The sequence below is a fragment of the Aquarana catesbeiana genome, linkage group LG04, assembly GCF_042186555.1.
Source record: "Aquarana catesbeiana isolate 2022-GZ linkage group LG04, ASM4218655v1, whole genome shotgun sequence".
NCBI lineage: Eukaryota > Metazoa > Chordata > Amphibia > Anura > Ranidae > Aquarana > Aquarana catesbeiana.
Genome location: NC_133327.1, coordinates 13213634 through 13236612, shown reverse-complemented (window position 1 = coordinate 13236612; position 22979 = coordinate 13213634). Strand labels below are relative to the sequence as shown.

Here is a 22979-nt window from a genome sequence, read left to right as displayed (position 1 = left end):
AGTCTATTGAGCCCTCCCCTGCTCTGTCAGCCCCACATTCCCAGAAAAGAGCTGAGGTGTTAGCATAGAGCTCTGTACATGTGCAGACTGGGGATAAAGGCTGGGGAAACATTATTTCAGCAAGCTGCAAATGCCATCGATGTTGTTGGGAATCAGAGCCCCCCTGTGTGTCAGAGCCCCCTGTGTGTCAGAGCCCCCTGTGTGTCAGAGCCCCCCTGTGTGTCAGAGCCCCCCTGTGTGTCAGAGCCCCCCTGTGTGTTAGAGCCCCCTGTGTGTCAGAGCCCCCCTGTGTGTCAGAGCCCCCCTGTGTGTCAGAGCCCCCTGTGTGTCAGAGCCCCCTGTGTGTCAGAGCCCCCCTGTGTGTCAGAGCCCCCCTGTGTGTCAGAGCCCCCTGTGTGTCAGAGCCCCCTGTGTGTCAGAGCCCCCCTGTGTGTCAGAGCCCCCCTGTGTGTCAGAGCCCCCTGTGTGTCAGAGCCCCCCTATGTGTCAGAGCCCCCCTATGTGTCAGAGCCCCCTGTGTGTCAGAGCGTGTCCTCCTCATTCTCTTTCCCATGTTGACTTTAGACAGCAGAGCAGAAAGTAGAGGAGTCCAGTGTGCTGAAGTGTGGAGAATGTGTGATCCTGTTTTTCATAGGCTATTGAGTTTGGCTAAATCTGCTAGTACATCTAACACTACCCTCCTTCCCAGACTGACTATGCTGCTATCAGCTGTGCCTTCTGTGCTCCTTTATCCAGATTGGGGGCACTCTAATACAGGACATATGCCACTGGCCAGATCGCCAGGTGAAAACAGAGGGGAAAAGCCTAAAATAAAACTAATGCAGCCACCACATCTAATGATTGTTAAACTGCAATATATAACATATTGGGTTTTATACCAGTCTTCTGAACCCTATTTCCACAATCCTTAATATGTTTTTTTTTTCCATTCCTGAGCTCTGCATCACTTGCTACTGAACCCTTGCACTGTAAATGGGGGGGGGGGCGCAATCTGGTATGTTCGCCCTGGGCACTGGGTGACCTTGTCCCGGCACTGATAGGCAGCATTGGAAATCACACCCGCACGCTGCTGGGCTTGAAGGGGCGCTCTCTGCTCTACCACACTTGCGCACAAGCTGTAGCTATCTAAATCGGCTGGTACAGAGCAGCAGCAACTGAGCCGCTAATAGGGGTCAAGTAGGCGCAATCCGGGCACCCATTCATGTAGAGTAGGCATAATTCAGGCGCAAATAGTGGACAACCCAGGCGCTAGTAAATGTAGGTAACAAAATATTAAATGAATGTAGCGCTCAATCAAATTAAAATATAAATGGTGTAAAAAACTGATGATTAAGTGACGCTCAAAAAAGTATAATAAATATTGCTCAAAAAAATGAATATAATAGAAATGTAAAACAACCACGTGAATGGAGGTTCTATAGGGAAAATCCTATGCGGTGTTAGGACGAGAGATCCCTAGGAGAGTCATTTTGAGGAGGATCGTGGAGCTGTTTTATCAATTTTGATTGTATCGTCTATGGGACCTTTTTACCAAGGGCACGTTTCTTCACTGATCTAAGCACCTTTTTGATACCATTGGACTTAATTATTATTTATTGCACTTGTGTGGATTTTTATCTGTCATTATTTATATATATTTATTCTATATTATTATTGCACAGATCACATAGTTGCACTACCATTACTTATTTTAGAGTGTCGTATTTATTGCTTTTTTATATACTATTTGCACAGTGGTTCTATGGATTCATTGGTTACACTTAATATGGAGTTTCGTTTGTTTTTTTTTGTCACTTTTTGGATTATTATTATTGGAAGAAAAGCTCTGGGAATCGTAAGGGGGGCTCCACTGGGGACACCTGATGCGAGCGGGGGCTCCGCCGGGGACTCCTGATGCGAGGGGGGGCTCCGCCGGAGACTTCTGATGCGAGGGGGGGCTCCGCCGGGGACTCCTGATGCGAGGGGGGGCTCCGCCGGGGACTCCTGATGCGAGGGGGGCTCCGCCGGGGACTCCTGATGCGAAGGGGGGCTTCGCCGGGGACTCCTGATGCGAGGTGGAGCTCCGCCGGGGACTCCTGATGCGAGGGGGGGCTCCGCCGGGGACTCCTGATGCGAGGGGGGCCTCCGCCGGGGACTCCTGATGCGAGGGGGAGCTCCGCCGGGGACTCCTGATGCGAGGGGGGGCTTCCCTGGGGACTCCTGGTGCGAGGGGGAGCTCCGCCGGGGACTCCTGATGCGAGGGGGGGCTCCGCCGGGGACTCCTGATGCGAGGGGGGGCTCCGCCGGGGACTCCTGATGCGAGGGGGGGCTCCGCCGGGGACTCCTGATGCGAGGGGGGGCTCCGCCGAGGACTCCTGATGCGAGGGGGGGCTCCGCCGGAGACTTCTGATGCGAGGGGGGGCTCCGCCGGGGACTCCTGATGCGAGGGGGGCTCCGCCGAGGACTCCTGATGCGAGGGGGAGCTCCACCGTGGACTCCTGGTGTGAGGGGGGGCTCCGCCGGGGACTTCTGGTGTGAGGGGGGGCTCCGCCGGGGACTCCTGGTGTGAGGGGGGGCTCCGCCGGGGACTCCTGGTGTGAGGGGGGGCTCCGCCGGGGACTTCTGGTGTGAGGGGGGGCTCCGCCGGGGACTCCTGGTGTGAGGGGGGGCTCCGCCGGGGACTTCTGGTGTGAGGGGGGGCTCCGCCGGGGACTCCTGGTATGAGGGGGGGGCTCTTTAATCATCCTGACACCATAACAACCATGGTGCCGGGATGATTGAAGTGCTAACACCAGGTGTTTGGAGTAACTTTATTTATTTATTTATTTTATTTCAGGTACTTATATAGCGCCGTCAATTTACGCAGCGCTTTACATATACATTGTACATTCACATCAGTCCCTACCCTCAAGGAGCTTACAATCTAAGGTCCCTAACTCACATTCATACATACTAGGGACAATTTTAGACAGGATCCAATTAACCTACCAGCATGTCTTTGGAGTGACTTTATCTGCTGATTGTTAAACTTTCTAGAATACACATATTTTTATTGTGTAGGATCTGGGGCTGCTGTCGCGTCATTTCCCTCTTCCCCTTTCCCCCTCTCCCCCTAATTATTGTACGGCTCCGCCTACAGCCACAAAAGTGTTCCACTTTTCTTTTTTTTTTTTACAATCTTGGCAACTATGATAACCCCTGTCAGATTTTTTTTTTTTTCACCATTTGTGTCCCAATGCAGGGAGACTTCCCTTCACTTCCTGTCCCATAGCCAAAAAAGGAAGTGAGAGGAAATACCAGAAAATGAGGGGAATCCCTTGGGGACCCCCAGGTCACCAGAACTCATGCCCCATTGGAAGATTTCCCCCTCTATTACTTTTCAGGGGACAATCCAAAAATGTGGGATCTCCTTTTTTTTTTCCTTTTCAATGATAATGGTAAACAGGACAAACAGAGGGAGAATCTCCATAATGGGGGCAGAGACAGCAATCAAAATTGACAGGTGTTCTAATCTCTCTGCCCTCTATCTAAAAAACAAAAAACAAAAGTTTTGCCTTTAGTTATACTTTAACCACTTGAGGTCCGTGCTGTAGCCGAATGATGGCCCCAGCGTTGACCTGAATTTCTGGGAGGCCATCATAGGACGTCCTCCCCTTTGCGCGCTCCCAGCGCTCCCCCTGCAGGGCACGCGCGGCGTGATTAACCGAGACTTGGGTGATCACCGATCCGAGTAAGGGGCCGATCGCGGCCCCTTACCACGTAATCAGCTGTCAGCCAATGACATCTGATCACGTGTGTAAACAAAAGCTCGGTAATTGTTTTTTTTTCTCCTCACGCTGACAGTGTGAGGAGAAAAAAAAGCTGATCACCGGCTTATGTTCAAGGGACATCGGTCTCGAAGAGGAAGGAGGCACATCTGCCTCCTCCTCTGTGCTTGCCAGTGCCACCTGCCAGTGCCACCTGTCAATTTCCACAAGTGCCACCTATCAATGCCCACCAGTAGTGCCACCTAGCAGTGCTGCCTTTCAGTGTAACCTATCAGTGCCCATCACTGCCAGTTATCAGTGCCACCTATCAGTGCCACTTCTCAGTGCCCACCAATGCCACCTATCAATGCCCTTCAGTGCCACCTCTCAGTGTCACCTCTCAGTGCCCACCAGTGCCACCCTATCGGTGCCCATCAGTGCAGCCCATCGGTGCCTATCAGTGCAGCCTATTGGTGACCATCAGTGCAGCCTCATCAGCGTACATCAATGAAGGAGAAAAATTAAATATATATATTTTTTTAAATTCAGTCTTTTTAAATTTTTTTAACAAAAAATAAAAACCGCAGAGGTGATCGAATGCCACCAAAAGAAACCTCTATTTGTGGGAAAAAATTATAAAAATTTAATTTGGGTACAGTGTTGTATGACCGCGCAATGGTCATTCAAAGTGCGACAGCGCTGAAAGCTGAAAATTGGTCTGGAGGGGGGTTTAAGTGCCCAGTAAACAAGTGGTTAACCACTTCAGCCCTGGAAGATTTGGCTGCTGAATGACCAGGCCATTTTTTGCGATTAGGCACTGCGTCACTTTAATTGACAATTGCGCGGTCGTGCGACGTTGCACCCAAACAAAATTGACGTCCTTTTTTCCCCACAAATAGAGCTTTCTTTTGGTGGTATTTGATCACCTCTGCGGTTTTTATTTTTTGCGCTATAAACAAAAAAAGAGCGACAATTTTGAAAAAAAAAACAATATTTTGTACTTTTTGCTGTAATAAATATCCCCATTTTTGGGGATGAGACCAAAATAAACTTACTTGGTTCAGATGGTGTCAAGCCTGTGTGGCGGTACCAGGTGAGGAGTACAAAGACAAGTGTTTTTTGCCTACAGTCAAGCATGGTGGTGGGAGTGTCATGGTCTGGGGCTGCATGAGTGCTGCCAGCACTGGGGAGCTACAGTTCATTGAGGGAACCATGAATGCCAAAATGTACTGTCACATACTGAAGTCGAGCATGATCCCCTCCCTTCAGAGACTGGGCCGCAGGGCAGTATTCCAACATGATAACGACCCCAAACACACCTCCATGACGACCACTGCCTTGCTAAAGAAGCTGAGGGTAAAGGTGATGGACTGGCCAAGCATGTCTCCAGACCTAAACCCTATTGAGCATCTGTGGGGCATCCTCAAACGGAAGGTGGAGGAGTGCAAGGTCTCCAACATCCACCAGCTCTGTGATGTCGTCATGGAGGAGGGGATGAGAACTCCAGTGGCAACCTGTGAAGCTCTGGTGAACTCCATGCCCAAGAGGGTTAAGGCAGTGCTGGAAAATAATGGTGGCCACACAAAATATTGACACTTTGGGACCAATTTGGACATTTTCACTTTTTCACAATTTTCAGGGGTGTACTCACTTTTGTTGCCAGCGGTTTAGACATTAATGGCTGTGTGTTGAGTTATTTTGAGGGGACAGCAAATTTACACTGTTATACAAGCTGTACACTCACTACTTTACATTGTAGCAATGTGTCATTTCTTCAGTGTTGTCACATGAAAAGGTAATAAAATATTTACAAAATGTGAGGGGTGTACTCGCTTATTTTTTATGAATGGCATCAATTCATGTGTCATTATGTATTATTGCAATAGCTGTGATTGGCTATCACATGATACAGGTGTGCTGTGATTAGCCCTGTCTGTACCATGTGATCACAGGGACCAATCACAGAGATCACAACAGTACACAATGATTGGCTATGACTATAAGCCATTGTGTACATTTGACATGTGATCACTGTGCAGTGCTGCCAACCTACCAGATTGAAATTTACTGACACAACATCCAAAATTTACTGGCACAGCCAAGTTTTTACTGGAATTTTCCAAAAGTAGATATTAACTTAAAAAAAATATATTTCTATCTTATTTTTGATATAGTAAGTAGCTCACGGGGCAAGAAATAAGAATGGGGAGGCACGCACACACATGAAACTGACTCTCACAATGACATTGACAGCAGTGTGCAGCAGCACAGATGATGATGACACCTCACCGACACGACGCGTCTCCTCCTGAATCACAGTCTCTCTCCACACCAGGTGGTCCCTTCAGTCCAAACAGCACTGACAGCCCCACTCCTGTCCCACAGACCTGCACACGAGGCTCCGGCCGCTCTGCTCAGCTCCCTTGCACCCTCACACGATATGCTCAGGCACACCTGTGGTAGACCCGCCCCTGCCGGTGCTGCCCGAACACACTGTAGCAGGCACTTCAATAGTCTCGGCCGGCTCCAGACCAGAATTGTACATGTGCAGTATCAAGCCAACCGTCAGACATTTTTTTACTGGCAACTTCTTCCTGTCACTGGCATTTACTGGCAGTAGAAAAGTGCCTGTTTTTTACTGGCTGCCAGTATAAATACTGATGGTTGGCAACAATGTCACTGTGATTGGTCACAGCCATCACATGGTACCAGGGCCGGCCCGGTATAGCGATCTGTCTTCCGCTGTGTCTGGTGGACACAGCAGGTCACAGATTGTGCCACTGCACGGCCCCTGTTTTGTCACATATGGCGACCCATCACATTTGGCTTCCCGCTGGAGTGCGCATGCGCGACAGCGCCCCATATGCGTTCCAACACTTTTAAAACTTTACGTTTTAAAAGTGTTAAAAGTGACAAAAACACTTTTTATTTTTTTAAACACTTTTAAAAAAGTGTTAAAAGTGACAAAAGTTTTATAAGTGTTGGAACGCATATGGCGGCGTCGCGCATGCCCACTCCAGCGGGCAGCCAAATGTGATGGGTCGCCATATGTGACGAAACACCCCTAGGGGACACACAAGGCACGCAACCGGGAGGGTGTCATATAACGTCCACCCAGAAGACAGAGGCTCCGGGGCGGCTGTAATTTTACAATAGACCAGGCAGGAGGTGGTTAAACCCTACACAGCTGGAATGCCAAAAGGCTTTTCTTAAACAAGGTTGGCCCAAGGCCATCTCAAAAAAGATCCAACTGCTCAACAGACAACCATACCAATCAAATAATACTTGGGAAGCTCGTGAGAAACATAGAAGGATGGTGCCAGAAAAAGGCCATCAATGTAGTCTGAGGGCCTACCATGTAGTCTGAGGGCCTACCATGTTGTCTGAGGGCCTACCATGTTGTCTGAGGGCCTACCATGTAGTCTGAGGGCCTACCATGTAGTCTGAGGAAATACCATGTAGTCTGAGGGCCTACCATGTAGTCTGAGGAAATACCATGTAGTCTGAGGGCCTACCATGTAGTCGGAGGGCCTACCATGTAGTCGGAGGGCCTACCATGTAGTCGGAGGGCCTACCATGTAGTCGGAGGGCCTACCATGTAGTCGGAGGGAATACCATGTAGTCGGAGGGAATACCATGTAGTCTGAGGGCCTACCATGTAGTCTGAGGGCCTACCATGTAGTCTGAGGGAATACCATGTAGTGCTTGCTTTTCCTGTTCATTCATTGCTGGGAAAGCTTATGTATTCTGAGTGGGATCACCCAGATAAACAATTTTTTCCTCCTAAAAAGTTCTCAACACTTTATCCTATGGAGGAAAAATTTACAAACATGTGAGGTATACCAGCAATTGACGCTGTTGTATCCTCTGTAAATAAAAAAATTGACTTGTCCTGTTGACAATGTTCTAATGCTTAGGAATCCAACTAATAAAAGATTGTAAACCTGCAGTGGTGGCAATTGGGGTATGTTAATCCCTGAGAGACCATTTGAGACTAGTGCTCAAGGTTTTCCCTGAACAGCAGGCTCAGGATTTAGCCTGAGCTGCCAGGGGCTTTGTGTTTGCAATTGACACAATCAGAGATTCTATTCTTTAAACCTCTCGCCTTACACTTGGGTAGTTGGCCTATGGCTATATCACCCTGAGAGCACCCGATTTCGTCTGATCTTGGAGGCTAAGCAGGGTCGGGCCTGGTTAATACCTGGATAGGAGTCCGCCTGGGATAACCAGGTGCTATAGGCTACAGATGCGTAGAATCTGATGGTTGAAAAGTTGGTCAGCCGAAGCGCCATGCAAAAGCTCTTGGCTGGTTTTCCTTTACATGGTGAAAGGCTGTTTGGGGATGGGGAAAAGTACCTTTTTGCCAGTTAAGAAAAGGAGTAGACGTCCCTCATTTAAACAAACACTTTCTCCAGTGCCAGGGGCATCAGCCTCCAGGCAGTCACGACAGTCTCCACCGCCAGGTTCAAGAGGACCTCAGAGTGAACCCCAGGGACAAAGGAAGTCCTGGGGGGAGGAAACCTATAAGACAGAGTGCTAAAGCCACTTATGAAGTGGCGCCCCAGCTCGCTCGAGTGGGGGGGGAAGACTTACAGTTCTCAAGGGTCTGGCAGGAGGAGTTTTGAGACAGTCGGATGGTCTTCATAATAGCTCTAGGTTACAAACTAGAGTTACAAGATTTCCCGTGTCCTCGTTTCCTCAGGTCAAAATGTCTTCAGACCCAGAGAAAAAGGTCTCTTTTTCAAGCGTTAGACTGACTTTTGTCTCAAAAGGTGATTTGCAAGGAATCAATCCGAGGTGTTGTCTCCATCCTATAAGGAGGAGAACTTTTGGCATCAATAAACATCAGGGATGCATACCTGCATGTGCCTATTTTTCCCGCTCAGCAGAGGTGTCTGCGTTTCAAAGTAGAAAAGCTCCATTTTCAGTTTATAGCCTTGCCTTTCGGTCTGGCTACTACACCTCGGGTGTTTACAAAAGCTTCTGGCCTTCCGTTAGCCAGATTAAGGACTCAAGGTATTTCAATTGTAGCATACCTAGACGACCTGCTCTTGTTAGACAGGTTGGTAGCCCGCTTAGACCAGAGCATGGTCACCACAATCGTACCTAGGTTGGGCCTCAAGCTAGAGAGATCTTCTTTAAAACCATTAAAGAATGCTAAGTGTACTTGGGTCTGATTATAGATACAGCCTATAGGAGGGTGTTTTTACCCCAAGCAAAGATCAGTTCCATAAGGGAGCTGGTTCAGGTGGTCAGAGCAAAGAAGGGTCCTTCTATTCGCCTTTGCATGAGGTTGTTGGGATAGATGGTGGCTTCATTCATTTCCCTATGCTCAGTTTCATTCGAGACTGCTGCAAAACGGTATGCTATCTACCTGGAACAAGAAGGTCCAGGCGCTAGATTTTCCAATGCCTCTGTCGCCAGGGGTGCGCCAGAGCCTTCAGTTGGTGGAGGATATCCAAGAATCTGCAGAAGAGGAGATCCTTCTTACCAGTTACCTGGAAGGTGGTAACAACATATGCTGGCCTTTTGAGTTGGGAAATAGTCCTGAAAGAAGGACTGTCCAAGGGAAATGGTCCAGAACCAGAAAGACCTTGCCCATCAACATTCTAGAGATTCGGGCAGCACGCCTAGCCCTAAGGGCCTGGACATTCAGGTTGTGGAATCGTCCTATCGGGAATCAATCTGACAATGCCACAGCAGTGGCTTATTTCAATCACCAGGAGGGCACCAGAAGTCAGAAGTCCTAATCTGGGCAGAAAGGCATGTGCCGTGCATATCGGCAATCTTCTTTCCAGGTGTAGAGAACTGGCAGGCGGGCTACATGAGTCGCCAGCAGTTGTTCCCGGGGGAATGGTCCTTTCACTTCGACCTCTTCCTGGCTATATACCAAAGATGGGGGATTTTGGACGTAGATCTGTTTCGCATCCAGGTTCAACAACAAAGTCGACAACTTTGTGTCAAGAACAAGGGATCTACTCGCATACGGAACAGATCTGTTGGTGACCCTGTGGGATCAGTTTTCACTGATTTATGCATTCCCTCCTATTCCGCTGTTACCATGACTGCTGTGGCCCAGAAGATCTTGGTATGCAGAGATCGTAAGGATGGTGGTAGGGGACCCATAGATCCTACCACCACGTCCAGACCTGCTCTCACAGGGACCAGTGTTCCATCCTGCCTCACAAACACTAAATTTAATGGTTTGGCTATTGAAACCCACATTCTGAAGAATTGGGGGCTTTCAGGCTCAGTAAGATCTACCTTGATTAATACAAGGACCCAGCTTCCATAGTCATTTATTATAGAGTCTGGAAGGAATATATTCCTGGTGTGAGTTCAGGGGTTGGCATCCTAGAAAGTATGTTATAGGTACAAAAACAGCCTTTTGAGGAAATCCTTGCCTTTGTGCAAAAAGGATTAGAAATGAAGCTGGCCTTGAGTACCGTCAAGGGCCAGATTTCGGCCTTATCAGTATTGTTCCAACGACCACTTGCTTCGCATTCCCTGGTCCGTGGTTTCATACAGGGGGTGATATGACTTAATCCGCTGGTTAGATCACCCTTAAAACCTTAAGACTTGAATTTGTTTTTTGTCAGTTTACAAAAACAGCCTTTTGAGCCGATATGATATACTCCCTTGATTCTTTTGACAAGGAAGTTGGTTTTTATGGTTGCCATATCTTCTGCAAGAAGGGTATCAGAATTGGCTGCTCTTTCTTGTAAAGAGCCATATTTAATTATTCACAAGGATAAGGTGATATTGCGTCCTCATCCTAGCTTTCTGCCGAAGGTGGTTTCAGGTTTTCATCTAAAACCAGGATATTGTTCTACCTTCATTTTTTCCAGAACCCTGTTCTACGGAAGAAAAGTCACTCAGTCATTCTCTTGATGTAGTGAGAGCAGTCAAAGTATATTTGAACGCGACCGCTCACATTCGAAAAAAACGGATGTTTTGTTTTTGTTGCCTGAAGGTCCTAGAAAGGGACAGGCAGCGTTGATATCTACTATTTCTAAGTGAATTCAGCATGTAATTATTCAACCTTATGATTTGAAAGAAAAGGTTCCATCTTTTCAAATCAAAGCGCACTCCGCCAGGACTGTTAGTGCTTCTTGGGCAGTGCGTCACCAAGCCTCCATGGCTCAGATCTGCAAGGCCACAACTTGATCTTCAGTCCAGACATTCACCAGATTCTATCAGGTTAATGTAAGAAGGCATGAGGATTTCGCCTTTGGGCGCAGTGTACTGCAGGCAGCAGTATAGGTCCTTAGGTCTGATGGCACCCTACTTTTGTTTGTGTCCCCCTCCCCTCAGTTGGCATTGCTCTGGGACATCCCACATAGTAACTACTATGGCTCTGTGTCCTGTGATGTACTCTTAAGAAAATAGGATTTTTATAACGGCTTACCTGTAAAATCCTTTTCTTTGAAGTACATCACGGGACACAGAGGTCCCTCCCCTCTTTCTGGTATACCCATGTATTGCTTTGCTACAAAACGGAGGTACTCCCTGTAAGGGGAGAGGTTATATAGGGAGTTGAACTTCCTGTTTAGGGTGTACAAGTGTCCATCACCTAAAGGTGGCCTATATGGGGCACATTGGGGGAGGATGACCACCGAGATGATGCTGTTGGACCCGCCCGGTAATAGTTTACCATTGTTTTAATCTTCTGAATGCCTAATCATTGTTTGAGCTCTGTGAACCTAGCAAGATGGATGTGGTCCTTCTCCGCCCCTTCCCCCTCCCTCCTTTCCCTCCCAGTCCCACCCCCACCCCCCAATCTCCAAGACCTGCTCAACTCATGCGACAATATTTCTGTGTACAACTGTGTATATGCATCGCTTGTATTGTAAAAAAATTGAATAAACAGTTTTTTTTTTGTTAAAAAAAAAAAAGTAGCCTATATAACCCACATAGTAACTACTATGACTCTGTGTCCCATGATATACTTCAAAGAAAAGGATTTTACAGGTAAGCTGTTATAAAAATCCTATTTTTGACAAGTCTTTTATTAAAAATATCTTCTTCTCCCGCTGGTTTTTCTTCCGCTCTTCTTCTTTCCTCTTTGTCCGGTGTGCTTCTTCCTCTGCCGCCGCTCCCGCCGATGACTCTCTTGCTGCGTCCCACTGATCTGTCCGCGCCGATGTCAAGCATTTCTTAGATAACGATGGGGGCGTGGCAATCGGATTATGTCATCCAGAGGCCCTACCCCTTGTGACGTCAAGGACCCGTCATGCCCTGGGTGGTGATGTCACACGGGGCGGGGCCTCTGGATGACATAATCCAATGGCCATGCCCCCATCGTTATCTAAGAAATGCTTGACATCGGCGCGGACAGATCAGCGGGATGCAGCATCGGAGGAGGGTCATCAGCGGGAGCGGGACTCAGCATCGGAGGAGGGTCGTCAGCGGGAGCGGGACTCAGCATCGGAGGGGGGTCGTCAGCGGGAGCGGGATTCAGCATCAGAGGTGGGTCGTCAGCAGCAGAGGAAGAAGAACACTGGACAAAGAAGAATGAAGAAAAGCGAGAGTAGAAGGAGCCCCGGAGGAGGAAGAAGAAGATATTTTTAATAAAAGACTTGTCAAAAACTACTGTATTTTTTAACACTGAACTACTTTTTTTTTGGTGATGTAACCCATACTCATTCACATGGGGGTGCCCGAGATCTGGGGGCCCCCTTGTTAAAGTTGCAAGCACTAAACTTATTCTCTCTGGCGAAGAGACGCTTGAGAGGGGATATGATTTCAATATACAAATACTGTACTGGTGACCCCACAATGGGGATAACATTTTTTGCGGAAGGGAGTTTAACAAGACACGTGGCCACTCATTAAAATTAGAAGAAAAGAGGTTTAACCTTAAACTACGTTGAGGATTCTTTACTGTAAGAGCGGCAAGGATGTGGAATTCCCTTCCACAGGCGGTGGTCTCAGCGGGGAGCATTGATAGTTTCAAAAACTATTAGATAAGCACCTGAACGACCACAACATACAGGGATATACAATGTAATACTGACATATAATCACACACATAGGTTGGACTTGTGTCTATTTTCAACCTCACATACTATGTCATTATGTAACTATGCTAATTACCTTTGCATATACCTAGGGGTGTCCGGGCCCTAACCCTCTCTCCCTCAGTTCTGTTTAAGAGACAATAAATCTCTTTGCCTTCAAAAAGTGTCTGGCGCCTACCCTTTCATCTTGCATTACACCCACCATGCCTTGTAACCCACTGTACACTGAAGGATGTCAGCTGTCCCTAACCCTGGAGGTAACTATTAGGCCTAAAGAGGTCTGGAACTTTGCAACATACACACATATATACAGTGGCTTAAAAAAAGTATTCATACCCCTTGAAATTTTCCACATTTTCTCATGTTACAACCAAAAACGTAAATGTATTTTATTGGGATTTTATGTGATAGACCAACACAAAGTGGCACATAATTCTGAAGTGGAAGGAAAATGATAAATGGTTTTCAACATTTTTTATAAATAAATATGCGAAAAGTGTGACGTGTTCAAAAGCTACCCAATTAGTAAATGGAGTCCACCTGTGTGTAATTTAATCTCAATATAAATACAGCTGTTCCGTGAAGCCCTCAGCGGTGTGTTAGAGAACCTTTGTGAACAAACATCACCATGAAGGCCAAGGAACACACCAGACAGGTCAGGGATAAAGTTGTTGAGACGTTTAGAGCAGGGTTATATTATAAAAAATATCTCAAGCTTTGTACATCTCACGGAGCACTGTTCAATCCATCATCCAATAATGGAAAGAGTATGGCACAACTGCAAACCTACCAACACATGGCTGTCCACCTAAACTGACAGGCCGGGTAAGGAGAGCATTAATCAGAGAAGCAGCCAAGAGGCCCATGGTAACTCTGGAGGAGCTGCAGAGACCCACAGCTCTGGTGGGAGAATCTGTCCACAGGACAACTATTAGTCGTGCTCTCCACAAATCTGACCTTTATGGAAGAGTGGCAAGAAGAAAGCCATTGTTGAAAGAAAGCCATAAGAAGTCCCGTTAGCAGTTTGTGAGAAGCCATGTGGGGGGGACAGCAAACATGTGGAAGAAGGTGCTCTGGTCAGATGAGACCAAAATTAAGCTTTTTGACCTAAAAGCAAAACGCTATGTGTGGCGGAAAATTAACACTGCGCATCACCCCGAACACACCATCCCCATCGTGAAACATGGTGGTGGCAGCAGGGACAGGGAAGCTGGTTAGAGTTGATGGGAAGATGGATGGAGCCAAATACAGGGCAATCTTAGAAGAAAACCTGTTATGCCGCGTACACACGGTCGGACTTTTCAGCTACAAAAGTCCGACAGCCTGTCCGACAGACTTTCGACGGACTTGCGGCGGACTTGCGGCGGACTTTCTAACGAACAGACTTGCCTACACACGATCACACAAAAGTCCGTCAAATTCTTACGTGATGACGTACACCGGACTAAAATAAGGAAGTTGATAGCCAGTAGCCAATAGCTGCCCTAGCGTGGGTTTTTGTCCGTCAGACTAGCATACAGACAAGCGGATTTTTCGACCGGACTCGAGTCCGTCGGAAAGATTTGAAGCATGTTTCAAATCTAAAGTCCGTCGGATTTGAGGCTGAAAAAGTCCGTTGAAAGTCCGGAGAAGCCCACACACGATCGGATTACCAGCCAGCTTTAGTCCGTCAGCGTCCGTTGGACTTTTGTAGACGAAAAGTCCGACCGTGTGTACGCGGCATTAGAGTTTGCAAAAGACTTGAGACTGGGGTGGAGGTTCACCTTCCAGCAGGACAACGACCCTAAACATACAGCCAGAGCTACAATGGAATGGTTTAGATCAAAGCATATTCATGTGTTAGCATGACCCAGTCAAAGTCCTGACCTAAATCCAATTGAGAATCTGCGGCAAGCCTTGAAAATATCTGCTCAGACGTTCTCCATCCAATCTGACAGAACTTGAGCTATTTTGCAAAGAAGAATGGGCAAAAATGTAACTCTCTAAATGTGCAAAGCTGGTAGAGACATCCCCAAAAAGACTTGTAGCTGTAATTGCAGCGAAAGGTGGTTCTACAAAGTATTAACTCAGGGGGGCTGAATAAAAAATGCACGCCACACTTTTCACATATTTATTTGTAAAAAATGTTGAAAACCATTTATCATTTTCTTCCACTTCACAATTATGTGCCACTTTGTGTTGGTCTATCACATAAAATCCCAACAAAATACATTTACTGTAAGTTTCTGGTTGTAACATGACAAAATAAGGAAAATTTCAAGGGGTGTGAATACTTTTTCAAAGCACTGTGTGGGTGTATATGTGTGTATGTATATGTGTGTGTGTATATATATATATATATATATATATATATATATATATATATAAAATGTTATGGTTTCGGCAGGCAGCTTGCCAGGGAGACTTTCCCCACCCATTGGGAGGTTTGCCTCCATTTCATAATTACTAACCATGTTTGTATGACATTATGTACATACCAACAGGGACCTTTGACCCCTGTTAACTTTTAACATACTGTCCGCAGCTACAGTCATGATCCTGGTGTTTTTTTAGGACTGGCGATTCTGCACATTGTTAAAGTAATCCTAGTGGCTATACAGCTGCTGGAAGTTCCCTATGCTCCTGCTGCCTCTCTGTTGTGGCTCGAGGTACAGGCAGTGTTTCTGAGAATGCTGCCTTGGAGGTCCTTTTCTATAATATAGCCCCTAAGTCACTGAAATGCTTTTTTTAAGATGCTTCATCTTCCTCTAATTTTGTCATTGGTACCAATAAGTACCATGATTGCTGGGTCCTCCCCAGCCCCAGCGCCCGGTAGCCCCAGGGCCCGGTCCTCCCCAGGGCCCGGTCCTCCCCATCGCCTGGTAACAACAAACTGTTCATCAATCACGGTCTTTGTGACAGATTGCCCTATGTGTCCTTTTAATAGCTGAGTCCCCTCCCACCAGTATCTGTTTTTTTCCTTTCTCTACCCTCGTCCCTCATCTTCACTGGAAGAGTTGTTCCCTTGGCAGATAGGGGAATCAGCCTTTCCATTGCCACTTCTGAACTGATATCACCAACATCACCCATCCAGTAGGTTTGCTACCTTTTCTTCAAGTCCAAACTTTAGCTATGCACTGCATTTTTTTTGTAGTATACAAAACAGATAAAAAACAAAATGCAGTACAAATAAAAGGAAATCCTGCAAAACCTTTTTAAAAACTATGCTGCTTTCCCTTACACCTCCTGTCCTGTTAATCCTGAAGGTGGTGACACAATATAAGGCACGGAGTGGCACGGGTGAATTGTTGGAGATCCTGGACGGAAGGTACTTGCAGCAGGTACCAAGCAGCAGGCAGACTCATGGACTAGCAGAGGTGGATACACGGCAGCAGGTGCAGGAGAGCAGGCAGACTGGTGGACTGGCAGGTGCAGGTACACAGCAACAGGTGCAGAGCAGCAGGCAGCAACCAAGCTGGTGAGCAGGCGCATGCAGGATCTCGGGTGGTCAGGAAGGCAGAACGCCAGTAACGGTCAAGAAGCAGAGGTACAGTATCAGATCCAAAGCGGACTCAGGGCTAAGCCGGGGTCAGTATCAGACAAGTATAAAAGGCACCGGGATGGTAGGTAAAGGCAGTCAGGTCACAAGCCGGGTCAGCAACAAGGTATCAGGAACAAGCACAATCAAACAGGCCAGGTATAGACAGGATCCGGTTACAGACAGTAGAAGCTGATGACCACTCAGCAATCTTCGGATCCCTGGAACCACTTCAGCCCCGGAAGGATTTGCCCCCCTAATGACCAGAGCATTTTTTTAAATTTGGCACTGCGCTGCTTTAACTGGTAATTGCACGGTCATGTGAAATTTGCGTCTTTTTCCCCACAAATAGAGCTTTCCTTTGGTGGTATTTGATCGCCTCTGCATTTTTTATTTTTTGCTATATAATCGAAAAAAGACTGAAAATTTTGAAAAAAAATTATATTTTCTACTTTTTTGTTAGAAAAAAAATACTATAAACTAAATTTTAGTCCTACATTTAGGCCAAAATGCATTCAGCTACATGTCTTGGGTTAAAAAATATTTCAATAAGCGTACATTTTTCTGGTTTGCGCAAAAGTTATAGCGGCTACAAACTAGGGTACATTTTCTGGAATTTACACAGCTTTTAGTGTATGACTGCCTATCTCATTTCTTGAGGTGCTAAAATGGCAGGGCAGTACAACCCCCCCCCCTCCAAATGACCCCATTTTGGAAAGTAGACACCCCAAGGAATTCTCTATGAGGCATGTTGAGCACATTGAATATTTTATTTTATTTTTTGTCACAAGTGATTGAAAAATCACAAAAAAATTTAATAGAAATTTACACAAAGTTGTCACTGAAATGACTTTTTGCTCAAACATGCCATGGGCATATGTGAAATGGTACCCCAAAATACATTCTGCTGCTTCTCCTGAGTACGGGGATACCACATGTGTGAGACTTTTTGGCAGTCTAGCCGTGTACAGGACCCCTAAAACCAATCACCGCCTTGAGGCTTTCTAAGTGCGTACTTTTTTGGTTTCACTCCTCACTGCCTATCACAGTTTCGGAGGCCATAAAATGCCCATATAGCACAACCACCCCCTCCCTAAATGACCCCATTTTGGAAAGTAGGCTCCCCAAGCTATTTGCATGTCGAGTCCATGGAATATTTTATATTTTGCCACAAGTTTCAGGAAAATTAAAAAAAAAAAAAACTCCGCCTTCAGGCTTTCTAAGGGCGTAAATTTTTGATTACACTCCTCACTACCTATCACAGTTTTGGAGGCCATGAAATGCCCAGATAGCACAAACCCCCCCAAATGACCCCATTTTGGAAAGTAGACACCCCAAGTTATTGGCTGAGAGGCATGTTGAGTATTTTGCAGATCTTGCTTTTTGTCACAATTTTTGAAAATTGAAAAAAGAAATTTGAAAAATAAATGGGAGCTGCAAAATACTCAACATGCCTCTCAGCCAATAACTTACCAACCAAAAAGTCTTACACATGTGATTTCTCCATACTCAGGAGAAACAGCAGAATGTATTTTGGGGTGTAATTCCACATATAACCATGGCATGTGTGAGCAATATATCATTTTGTGACAACATTGTGTAAAAAAAATAAAAATGAATTGTAATTTTCCTGAAACTTTTGGCAAAACATAAAATATTCCATGGACTCAACATGCCTACCAGCAAATAGCTTTGGGTGTCTACTCTCCAAAAAGAGGTCATTTGGGGGGGGGTTTGAACTGTCCTGGCATTTTATGCACAACATTTAGAAGCTTATGCCACACATCACCCACTCTTCTAACCACTTGAAGACAAAGCCCTTTCTGACACTTTTTGTTTACATGAAAAACATTTTTTTTTGCTAGAAAATTACTTTGAACCCCAAAACATTATATATTTTTTTAAACCAAAGGCCCTACAGATTAAAATGGTGGGTGTTGCAATTTTGATTTTTTGTTTTGCAATTTTGTTTTTTCATACAGTATTTGCGCAGCGATTTTTTCAAACGCAATTTTATTGGAAAAAAAAAACACCTTTTTTGAATTTTAATGCACTAAAACAGACATTGCCCAAATGTTTGGTAAAATATAAAAGATGATCTTATGCCGAGTACATAGATACCAAACACGACATTCTTTAAAATTGCGCACAACCGTGCAGCGGCGACAAACTACCTACATTTTTAAAAGCCTTTACAGATTACCACTTTAGATTTACAGAGGAGGTCTACTGCTAAAATTACTGCCCTCGATCTGACCTTCACGGTGATACCTCACATGAATAGTACAATTGCTGTTTACATAGGACACGAGACTGACGCTTGCGTTCGCCTTTGCATGCGAGCACGGGAGGACAGGGGTTTTTATTATTTATTTTGCTTTTTCATTTTATTTTACACTGTTCCTTTAATTTTTTTTTTTTTTTTATTGTTATCACAGGGAATGTAAATATCCCCTATGATAGCAATAGGTAGTGACAGGTACTCTTTTTTTGGAAAAAATTTTAAACTCTAGATCTCTTCTCTGCCCTCAAAGCATCTGACCACACCAAGATTGGTATGATCAGATGCTTTCAAATTTTCCCAATGGCGCTGTTTATATCCTGTGAAACCGAAGTCATGAAATGCTCATAGCTTCCGGTTTCTTTGGCCATAGACATGATTGTAACCATTCTGGTCTCCGATTAGCTCTATGGTCAACTGGCGGAACCTCCGGCTGCATTCTCAGGTTACCCGGTGGGACAGGAGAGCCTGAGAATACCATGGAAGATGGCGGGGGGGAGGAAGTTCCCTCCCACTGCTTGTAAAACCAGTCTAGCTGCTAATTAGCTAGGATTGCTTTTACATGAAAGCCGGCCGCTGGCTGAAAAGAATGATGCCAAGATGACACCTAAACCTGCAGGCATCATTCTGTTATAACCACTCAAAATCCAACTACCTACCAGTATGTTGCTGGTCCTTGTTGGGCATATATTGCAATGTTCTTTTTTTTCATGCAGGATGTGGGCTGAACGAAAAAAGAGATTGATCGGTGAGTATGCCCACCATTAGAATACCACCCTTCATTCACCCACTTCTAATGATGGACATACATGCACTGTTTTGTTTTAACTGTGGTGGTGAAATCACCTCCTACAGCGCTGGAGTCGCTGATATACATATCGTGAGAACAAACGCTGTTGCTGTCAAAATACATAAATACGCGCTGCAGCTGAATAGCGTACTTGCAGAGCAAACAATGGTAACAATAAAACATTAACTCAATAAAACAACTTTTTTTTTCTTTTACAAAGTCTTTATAGGTAGAAAAGTAAATTCAACAGATTAGTGCAAGAGTGTGATGGTTACATCAAACATAAAATGGAGAGGAAGATCCCAACAAAGGGATGTTATACACGTGGTACAATATTCATCAGTACAAATAGATCATTTAATGCCCCAGAGTTTATTGTATTGTAGGCAAAGGCTCGGAAACCCAAAGCAATAAAGAGGGGTGAATACATACATACATAGATTAACTGCATATTGATTATGGATAAGAAAGAAAAACAATTGTTTGTTTGGTTTTTATTTATTTTTATTTGTTTTTTGTTTTTTTTTTCATCACTGTAACTATCTTAACTGGGCCGACTCCTGGAAACTAGGAGTGTCAGAGAAAGTATACAGAAAAAGAAAGGGAATGGTTAGACTGTAGAAGACAAGGGGTGATATAAGAGAGAAAAAAAAAGACAAGGAAGAGAGAAAGGAGGGAAGAGTCCATTGGGGGAGGGGTGTGCATCCGGAGACCCTTAAATTGAAAGAAGTAGGCTGTTGAACCCGGAGGACTGGTTGTATGATATCCATGGCTGCCAGACCCTGAGAAATGTATTGTGAGTATCAGAGGTGAGGGCTGCCAATTTCTTATTAATCATGATGTCGTTCATGCAGGTTTTTACCTGCTTCGAAGCTGAGTACTGGGGTTTTCCATGCCCTCGCAATGGTCAACTTGGTTTCATTAAAGAGGTGCTGGGCCAATTGGCATTCCGGGTGGAGGAGTGCAAGGCTAGGTTTACACAGAAGGGCTTCATAGGGGTCTCTTTTAAGGTTGAAATGGAGCATGTTACGAAGAAGGGTGTAGACCCTGACCTATAGTCTACATACTTTGGGGCAAGTCCACCAAATGTGGGCCATGGTACCTTTCTGCGAACAACCCCGGTAACAAACAGTGAGGGGAATAGGAAGGAATAAAACGAGCTAGTCTAGCTGGCATATAATACCATCTATAGAACACTTTGTATGCATTTTCCAGAATGAGAACATTCCTAGAACTCTTCGTAAGGGCTATTGTCGTGATCTTCTAGTCCTCTGGGTCCAACTGTTTACCCAAGTCTCTTTGGAGATGACACGATGTCACTGGGGGCTTCCTAGAGGTAATGCTTGAGGAGTAAAGTAAAGATGTTACTCCCGGGGAATGGGGTTTAGCCCTGCAGATGCTTTCAAATGGGGTCAAGGTGTATGGGGTAGGTCAGGCCTTTGTGAGTTGTTGGAGGAAGTGTTTAATTTGAAGGTAACTATAATGTTCACAAAGGGGGATATCATGGGGAAATCTGAGAACATCGAATGTTATTATTCTCGTAGGGGTGAACAGAGAATGAACGTCAGTGAATCCATTATCTGTCAACCATGAGAATTATTTAGGATTCTCACAACTGGGGGCAAATAAAGGGCAATGAGTAAGAACCAGTAATGGTAAGTGGAGGGGATAGTAGTCCTGCCGAGAATTTAACAGAGTCCCATAGGCGAAGAGAATGTGTCATACACGGCCCAAACCCGCGCGGGCATTTCGTGGGGGGGGGAGCCAGGGTACAGAGGAAATGGGTATAGGGTGAGATTCGACCAGATCAATAACGGCCCATAGCAGCATTTGATATGTGTCATGAAGGTGGGATAGTGGGGCTATGTTCGCTGCCGTGTAGTGTGCCTGAAGATTGGGGACTGAAAGACCTCCGTTGATCCGACAAATTTCAAGAGCTTGGGTTGGTGAATTCATAATATATAGGAGGCGATCAGGACTGGTAATACTTTAAATAGATACAACAGTTTTGGGAGGTAGGTCATATTAACCACAGAGATCCTGAACCAGGATAGCGGGAGGTGGGACCAGGAGGATAACATGTCAGGGAGTTTTCTAAAGAGAGGCGGGAAATTGGCCTGGTACAGTCTGTCATATTTGGGAGTGAGCTGTATACCGAGATAGGGCAATGAGGGGAGCCATTGAAATGGGAAATTGGCTTTTAGAGAGGTCAGTTCCCGAGGAGGACAGGTTTCCGGACATCGCTTTAGACTTAGTAGGGGTTAACATGTAGTCCCGAAAGAGACGCAAAGGTCTCCAAAAGGGAGAATAAATTAGGCAGCGAGATTCTGGGTGCAGTCAGAGTCATTAGGATGTCGTCTGCAAACAAGGAGATCTTATGAGCAGAACCTGCAACTTCAATACCTTTTATATTTGGATGTGAACGGATCGCCTCCGCCAGCGGTTCCATAGCCAAGACAAACAAGAGAGGCGAAAGCGGGCAGCTCTGTTGAGTGCCCCTTCGTTACCATCTCCTGTATCATGTCTGCAGTCTCTGATCATCTCCTGTATCATGTCTGCAGTCTCTGACCATCTCCTGTATCATGTCTGCATTCTCTGACCATCTGTTGTATCATGTCTGCAGTCTCTGATCATCTTCTGTATCATGTCTGCAGTCTCTGATCATCTTTTGTATCATGTCTGCAGTCTCTGACCATCTCCTGTATCATGTCTGCAGTCTCTGACTATATCCTGTTTGTTTGTCTCCTACACTGCATATTCACTGAATTGAATGTGTGGCCCTTTGGTGATGTCGGAGGGCCACACTTGAAGCCCCCATATCAAGAAAGCTGCCCCCCACTGGAGCTAATACCTGCACTTTTCACTGGATCCCACAACTCCGCTTGTATATTTTATGTGTCCCTCTCCTGATGATATTGAAGTTTCTCTCTCTAATATTTCAGATGCCGAGGCCTGGACTCAGGAGATGATCTCATCCCACGTGTCCCTGTTCTCCGGCACAGCCCTGCACAGGGCCCTGGACTCAATGACTACATAGAGACGCTTCCCGCGCCCTCCTATTCTTCAATGAACATGTTCTGCTGCCCCAGCATAGTCAGGACTTCCACGGTACAGATATGAGGGACTTTATGAAGTGTTTATTGTCCTCCTTTTTTCTACAGGGACTTCATTTTAATACAATCAGAATTCTGTAACACTTCATGTAATGAGGGCTGACGGGAGAGTGTCAGCATACGCCCTCTTGTGGCTGAAATGTAGATGGCGGATTTTCACTCAATGGTGTAGAACACACAAGGAGAGAGATTTATTAAAACCGGAGGGTGCAAAATCTGGTGCAGCTCTGCATAGAAACCAATCGGCTTCCAGTTTTTGTTGTCAAAGCCTAAATGCACAAGCTGAGGTTGAAAGCTGATTGGCTACCATGCACAGCTGCACTAGATTTTGCACTCTCCAGTTTTAATAAATCAACCCGATTGTATGAAGTGAAAAAATTAATACGTTGTGCACGTTTCTGTTGTATGTATCCGTCTGTCTGTATTTAAAAACATGAAGCAATATGGAGGTTGATTTACTAAAACTGGAGAGAGCAAAATCTCGCCAACCCCCAGTCCCTGCCGTACTTAACTAAGTGATGAGCTGTCAGTGC

At 45.7% G+C, this 22979-nt stretch overlaps 1 long non-coding RNA gene and 1 pseudogene across 1 annotated transcript in view; both read left to right on the top strand.

Moving 5' to 3' along the window:
- Positions 1–22731, top strand: part of LOC141139061 (uncharacterized) — a 78181-nt gene extending 55450 nt beyond the window's left edge. The window contains exon 3 of the long non-coding RNA XR_012243710.1: positions 22276–22731. This is a non-coding gene — a long non-coding RNA (uncharacterized lncRNA). The remainder of the gene's footprint in view (positions 1–22275) is intronic.
- On the top strand, positions 7849–7967 carry LOC141141654 (5S ribosomal RNA; annotated as a pseudogene).
- Positions 22732–22979: the final 248 nt, after the last annotated feature.